Source organism: Pangasianodon hypophthalmus, chromosome 25, assembly GCF_027358585.1.
Source record: "Pangasianodon hypophthalmus isolate fPanHyp1 chromosome 25, fPanHyp1.pri, whole genome shotgun sequence".
In the NCBI taxonomy this organism is placed as follows: Eukaryota; Metazoa; Chordata; class Actinopteri; order Siluriformes; family Pangasiidae; genus Pangasianodon; species Pangasianodon hypophthalmus.
In genome coordinates, this window is record NC_069734.1 from 15,691,852 (window position 1) to 15,699,196 (window position 7,345).

General features: G+C 40.3%; 1 protein-coding gene across 10 annotated transcripts in view; it reads left to right on the plus strand.

The window, feature by feature from the left end:
* LOC113547438 (R3H domain-containing protein 1) overlaps positions 1-7,345 on the plus strand; it is a 48,583-nt gene that overhangs the window by 8,149 nt on the left and 33,089 nt on the right. Inside the window, exon 1 of one of the 10 annotated variants that reach the window (XM_026947774.3) lies at positions 4,380-4,525. The exons of the other annotated variants lie outside the window; for them this stretch is intronic. The gene's annotated coding sequence lies outside the window, so the exon portion shown is untranslated. Of the gene's footprint in view, positions 1-4,379; positions 4,526-7,345 lie in introns of those variants that run through there. 10 annotated transcript variants of the gene reach the window in all.

Here is a 7,345-nt window from a genome sequence, read left to right on the forward strand (position 1 = left end):
ATCAATATGTAATTTGGCCAGGGGTACACAAACTTTTGCACACAGGTTTTTTTTTTTGTTGTTCTTGTTCTTTCTTATTTTAATTTTAGACTTTATTATTAACAGGACAATGGTTTAAAAAAAATGTAATGACTCATCCTGTACTCTTTCAATTCGCATCCAATCAGATGGAAAGCTTTTGTCCCGCCCTGTAAAAAAAAAAAAAGTGTAAAAAAAAACGTGTTTTCCTCTCCCCTCGAGGGAAGTCTAATGTCCCGGCTGCCACATTTGGCTTAAAAAAAAAAAAAGGCTGGTAACAAACAAGCCATAGCCTTGTATCAGCCTGAGTCGCAGTGGATAAATTGACAGCGTGAAATCAGTTATTTAACAGAGAGTCCTAAAATCTGATTGGCTGAGCCAACTAATTGAATTCTGATGAGGGGAACTACTGTTTATAACTCGAATAGAATGTAAAAAACAAAACAAAAACATAACGCGTCTCCTGGGCATTGCACAACATTAAATGTAACTATAAACGGATAAAAAAAAAGTCATTAATAAATAAAGCAAATTGCTAGACTAAGGCACGCTGGTGTGTACTCCAGATTCAGAAGTTTCGTAGTTAAGGACACGGATTAGAATCATCGCTCCGCTCCGTACTGAGTACCACGTGGTGTTTGTTGGGGTTTTATTTGCACCAGCGTGACAGGACCGATCAGTGCCATCTGGAGCGACTCCATCACATCACGCTTCAGCTCCACTTTGTTCCAAGATGTCCTGGTGTAGCCGCAGTGACCCGCCGCACCCGCTGTTCAGGATGTCTCGCGCTAATGAGGATGAGCTATTATCCACTCCCAACACCACTCGGCTTCCTCGCGCCGCCTTTCAACTTCCCCCAGCGCAACCGATCCCGAGTCAGTCTCTCGCTCTCGTCGAAAAAAAACGGCAATAACCAGAACGAGGCTAAGAAACGGCCCGTGATGAGCAGGATGGAAACCGCCACTCATGTCCCTGCACCCTTCGGGAGCTCGTTAGAGGCTGTCGGTTATCACATCCCCTCTTCATCGGCCGTTTCCTGCGCACTTCAGGGTGGCGCCAGCTTCCGTAGGGAGTGCGTAAATAAACACATTTGTCACTTCTTCTCAAAGCAAATTGCATCGCGGGCCTTAATTATACGGCAGGGCTCCTCTGACTGCTTTATAATGCAGATGAGGCGACGGAGACAGCGTGCTTCAGCTCGGCTTTTGGGAGCTTCGTCCTTTCTTTTATCATTTTTTTTCTGTTGTCAGTTTAATATGTATTTTTATAATGAAAGCCAGAGGAGGTCGAGTTCATTAACGCATTAGCTGACAGCGGCTGTTTAAAAATGGCCTGTTTGTTTTTAAGCAGAGCGCTGTGCTAGCTCTGCGTGGTCTCTGCTACAGCGTCTTTACTTTCCGTGTAACCTCAAGGACATTACACTAGGCACCAGACGACAGACGACCTCTGCAGGGGAGGTTTTCAAACTGACTGAAATGCTGTTTGTTAGAAATTTTGATTCTGTGACATAAGGAGAATATTGCAGTGTTTGGAAAATACACTTCCAGTGCGTATATCGACTTCTAATTAACAATATCATGTCTTTAGATCTTATACTTGTGAATATGAACAAAAGCGTATGCATAAAAAAATGCATAAAAAAGATCTTTTTGAGGAGGGGGGAAAGAAAAACCAAAATTGATAAGAGGAAAAGAATCCAGACACCGTATTGAAAATATAAATATATACACATAATAGTTACGTAAAAATAAATCCAGTTCTAGCTATAAGTGTCAATGGTGTCATTATAAAAGGCGTCGCCATTGGTGGAGAAGATTTCACGCAACATCCCGAAGAGTTGCAGGACGACCTGAAAGCAGCAGGAACAACAGTTACACAGAAAACAATAAGCACTGAAGTGCACTGCGATCATCCCCATTCCTACACCTCATGTTCCTAGCTCCTCTGCTAAAAAAAAAAAAGGAGCACGGAGATGTGTGTCTAAAAGCGTTCGACAAATCAGAACCCTTTATGGAACGAAAAAAGAAACAAAAATGGGATTCTTCGGCAATAATTCAGCTTGTCGCGTTCGGAGATGGAAGGGTTGTGAACAGATAGCGTGTTCTTAACAGATTCTATCTATCTATCTATCTATCTATCTATCTCTTTCTTTCTGTGTTTGATTGTCTTGAGTTGTTTGCTCCTGTGTACTCGAGTGATATAGCTGTGGTCGAGGAACTGTAAATTCCTCAACCTGTTATTGTCCAGTGTTTCCAGGAGCGTAGTGCTAGGATTCGTGTTCAAATTCAGACCACACCCACTTCCTGTTCGTTCGGAGCACTAAACTGACATGAGATGGATGGATGGATGGAGATGTATAGATTTTTATTAAAGATTTCCTACATAAACAATGGTATAATATTGATCTTGTGATAAATTGTCGCAATATATGTTCCTTTAATATCATCGTTGTTAGTAATTTTATAACTGTTGCAAACTCTGATTGAGAGCAGTAGGTAATAAATTTCGTACCAAATATTACAATTTTAAACAATTTGTTTGAAACAAAAATCCCTGAGCAAAAATAATGGTTGTTTAGCTAATAATAGCCATGAGTCCCTCACACAATTTCATTCATGTCATACATTGGGCCATTATTTGTTTAGTAATTGGCAGTTTAAGTTAATATTTTGTGCGTAATATTAAATATTTGTATGTGAGCATGAGCATTTGGGTCTCTATGGGTCCTGAGTTTGTTTTTCTTCGGGAGATTTCCCGAGTTACCACACTTCGGTAGTCATGTGACACGTCTATGCTCAGTGAGTACAGTGAAAAAGCAAAGTTTCTCTTTAAAGCTTTCCGCCGTCGTCGTGATTGTTGTCATGAGCGCGTTTTAAATCAATTAGTCTGACCTCACTTTCAAAAGTATTTACTGAATTTTAAAAATCCAGAAGTGCACAAGACTGACTTTTCGATCTGTTCAAATGATGCAAGAGAGGTTTTTAAAAATTAAGCGCTAACTGTAATTGGAAAACCAGTACTCAATAGTGATGCAAAATATTACACAAGTGTGCGTTTTGAGACACAAAGCCTAGTTTGTTTCTTCAGTTGGAGACGCAGTGTCACATGGTGCTGTACTGCCTCCACTGTTTATGTTGGTATTGCTCTACGTGGAAGCGTAAAATTAATTTACGACGCTCCAAGTGACCGCAGGATATCGCGAGTGGCAGCCATCTTGCGTTGGCGTAAGTTTTGCCCCCCTGAAAAGCGATACACGGCGTGTTTTCATACCCTTAGTATCTGGCAGTCTCAGCATCAGGTGGAAAAAAAAAAAAGATGGATTTCACCCACAGAATAACTTAAACTCCTTATTTCGAGAATTATTTAGTGATTTACTGTGAACTAAATTGTTATTGTGGTTTATTGTTTCTGCATTTCTGAGCATTGAATTGAAAGCGTTTTCATCCCTACACAATCGTCAGCCCATGGTGTTATTTTGTTTCTTTTTTTTTTTTCCTCTCAGTTTGTTTAACTGTGTTCTGTGTGGAAATAAAACTGAACCAAATAGCAAACAAACAGAAAGTATAAACGCTCTCATAGATATGAAAGTGCCCTTAAAGGTCGTGGTCTGATTGGTTATTCCCACTTCCTTAGGAATAGCAGTCTCACGATCTGCACCGTGATATATCGGGTTGCTTAGGAACAGTCAGCATTAGGTGTGTGACGACGTGTAGTAGTTTGTTGTTTGCTAACAGGCTTTGTGGTTGGTGCTCTGCAGTGTCAGTCAGAAGGCCCGTTACCCCCCGCGCAGGTCCTTACGAAGGAGCCGAGAGCGAGCGACGCCGCGGCCGAGTCGCCCGTCAGTGCAGAAATCCTTCACACCGCTGAGATACACTGCGAGCACTCGCTAGCAAAGCAAATCCTGCCCGACTGCATGACGCAGGCTCGTGATGGAACTGCGTTGTGAGTACGGAGGGCGCTCGGCGCATATTGAGCACGCGTTGTGGTTTTTCCAGGGTTTACGGGGTTGAGTAAAGGGCACTTGAGTGTGCACTTGAAGTGCGTTCTCAAGTTAAGTTAAAGGATTAGTAATGAAATGAAGACTATAAGGCTGAGATACTGACATTCCGGATCCAGAGAAACGCTTGGCACGCTATGTCCCCGACAGACCCTCCCTCAGCGGCAGTGCGACACACACACACACACACACAAACACACGCGCACACAGTGTCGTCTGTCTCTCAGGTCCGCGGTGCCAGCTGATTGGCTAATGAGGGAGGGGCTGTACATTAGCAGCCGTCCTGCGCATCATCTCCATTGGCTTAGACAAGGATGACCTCACCGAAGCCAGCTGTTGATTTGGCTCGGCGCGTGTGTGTATATGCGATAGAGAGAGAGAGAGAGAGAGAGCTGGTCGTCGTGGCGATGGGTAGGGAGACAGACAGAGCCGAGGCGCGCTCCAACAAGCGCCTTCCATCCTACGCCGCTATGGAAACGAGCGATGTACGCCGCCGAGAGGATGAGGCAGGTGCGTGTGAGATGGGACCGTGTGTGTGTGTGAGAGAGAGAGAGAGAGAGAGAGAGAGAGAGAGAGTGTGTTGTAGGTTTAAAACTGAGCCTCTGATGAAATATTAAACACACCGTATAGACAATACTAGAGTGAGAAACCTGTCTTAGAAACTGTAGTGGGTTTTCCTCTGTACCTTTCCTCATGGCTAGAGTGCCATTGTTACCTTTCGCACCTTTAATTTAATGTTGTAGCTGTAAACGTGGATGTAGTGTACTTTCTAAAGGCTGAAGGTACTAAGGGTGTAGGCTTGAGGGAACCACCCCAGTGAGAAGGAACGTAGTAGCCTTTTCTTTCCTCAGAGTGCTGCTTGTGAATTCTGCATGGAACGCAGGAACGAGCGAATACGCTACGGCTCATCCCATTCCACGATTCAGTATAAAGTGCCTGAGGCTACTATTAGCAGATAGGATTGTGTGTGTGTGTGTGTGTGTGTGTGTGTGTGTGTGTGTGTGTGAGAGAGGGAGAGAGCCGCCGTGGCGCGCTCCATCAGTGTAAATTGCGGTGCATGGCTGCAGGCGCTTGCTTAATGCTGTTAATGTCTGGAACGGTGTAAGCGATACAGCGAGGACGCCGCAGGAAAGCCACATGCGGAGAAAAAGAATAAAAGAAGAATATAAAGAAATAAATGTGTGTTTTTTTTGTTTTTTTTTTAATGAGAGTGAAATGTTTATTGCACGTCTAATTTGAGTTCTCTTTTCCGAGTTAATTAATATTCCTGAGCGTGGACACGTCAGTGTTTGAATTTTTTTGCACTCACGTCTTAATTAAATGGTAATTAAGGTGAAAGTGCTTCATCAGCTTTCTTTGCATTCGGGAGAAAAAACGTCGCCTCGGGGTAAACAGGAGGAGTTGAGCGCAGGACATGGGCTAATTAACGTAAATGATCCTGAATATATTACTGCAGGAGGTCTGATTCGTCTTATTCAGAAACACGAGTTTTTTTTTGTGTGTGTGTGTGTGTGTGTGTGTGTGTGTGTGTGTGTGTGTGTGTGTGTGTGTCAGTTAAGATCCTGTCTGTTGTCTGGATCGTCATAGCGACTGGACGATAATGTATTTCATCGTCAAACTTTAAGAAGCAATTATATATAATAGTTGGTTATGACGCCAATTTTTTTTTTTTTTTTTTTCCCGGCTCGTAGCTAGGTAACAGCAGCAGTCCATGGTTTTGAAACCGATCTTATTGTTTGCTTGTCTTAAACTTAAGTTATGTTAAATAAGAGAAAAATGGACACATGGCACGTCTGACTCGTCACACATCCGATTCGGGGGAAAAAATTCTCAACCCAAGCCGAAAATTTCTCCAGGTGTTACGATGGAGGAACGCAGCGAACGTAACCATTCAAAAATTTGCAAATTGTACAATGCTGCGGAGAAAAAAAACGAATTCTGATGTATTTGTTGAACTAGCAGTAACCTTTCCTTCCTTCCTTTTAAAAATTTTTTTTTCAATGCTTTTTTTTTTTTTTTTTTTTTTAAATCGGTACTTCGTTGCATAGCAACAAGCTCGTTGGGGTCGAGCGAATTTCTCGCTGGAAGGAATGAATAATATTAAAGATCTAATGGAAATTGTGACACTTTGTTCTGATATTGTTAACAATAACGCCAACTGTCAAAGATTTACAGTGAAATTAAGCACTTATTAAACAAAAAACTAATTTTCTTAAAAAAATTTTTTTTAACTGAAAACAATTTAACAATATGTGGTTTTTGTCCAAAATACTATCTATCTTATAAAGTACAATAAATGAAAATAATAATAAAATTAAGCATTACATTATACACTGTGTTCCCAACAGAGGGCAGCGAATAGTTTTTGAAAAAGTAGAAGTTGAAAAATATCGTAAAAAATTAAAGTAGCGATGTTCAATATTCAACAGAAATATTTTCCTGTAAAATTTTTAAAACGGCAAGGTGCTGGACTGAAACGAGTGAACAGGCTCAGTCTCTGAACACAACGGATTTTAATATAAAATAAAAAATTGAGAGATAGCTAGGACTAGCTAGCTCCGTAACTACTAACTATTTATTTATTTAGTTGTTTGTTTATTTATGTTTTATTGTTGTATTTTACTGTGTACTGCTCATAAGGCTGCGATGATTATTCTCACAAAAAAAAAAATTGTTTGCCCTTTACAAGCTCCGGAAGTGCCTTCGCTTGTTAGCGTTTTTGTTTTTGTTTTGTTTTTCTATTATGTAGTTTTATGTTTTTCTAAAAAGTTTATTTTTGATCTGTTATAGTTAAAATTTAAATTAAATTGTAGGAACTTCTGATGTTGTTTTTTTGTTTTGTTTTGTTTTGTTTTGTTTTGTTTTGGTACCAATAATCTGTGATTAAAAATAAACCCGATCTTTTGCGCCCCCTTGTGTTCTGGAAAAAGAAATGCACTGGATTTTTTTTTTTTTTCGTACGTATTTAAATAACCAAAATTTAAATACATTTAAATAATCAAAATTGATATTTAATTATAATAATAATTATTACTAATTATTAATAGTTAATTCTATTTTATTTTCTTATCTTTTTTTTTTTTATTTTGTTTGTTTAATTTTATTTAATTAAAATATTCGTTTTTTGGCTTTTTTTTTTTTTTTTTTTTGTTCTGCGTTAGGACCAGAAACCGCTCATAGTTTATTCATCTTCATACACGCCTCCATTTTCATGCGTGATCTTTTCGAGACGTGTTTGTTTTTCAACGTGTTTGTGTGTGTGTGTGCGCGGCTGTGTGTGTGTGTCGGGGGCGGGGGAGAGATGGCAGGGGTGTGTGTATGTGAGAGAGA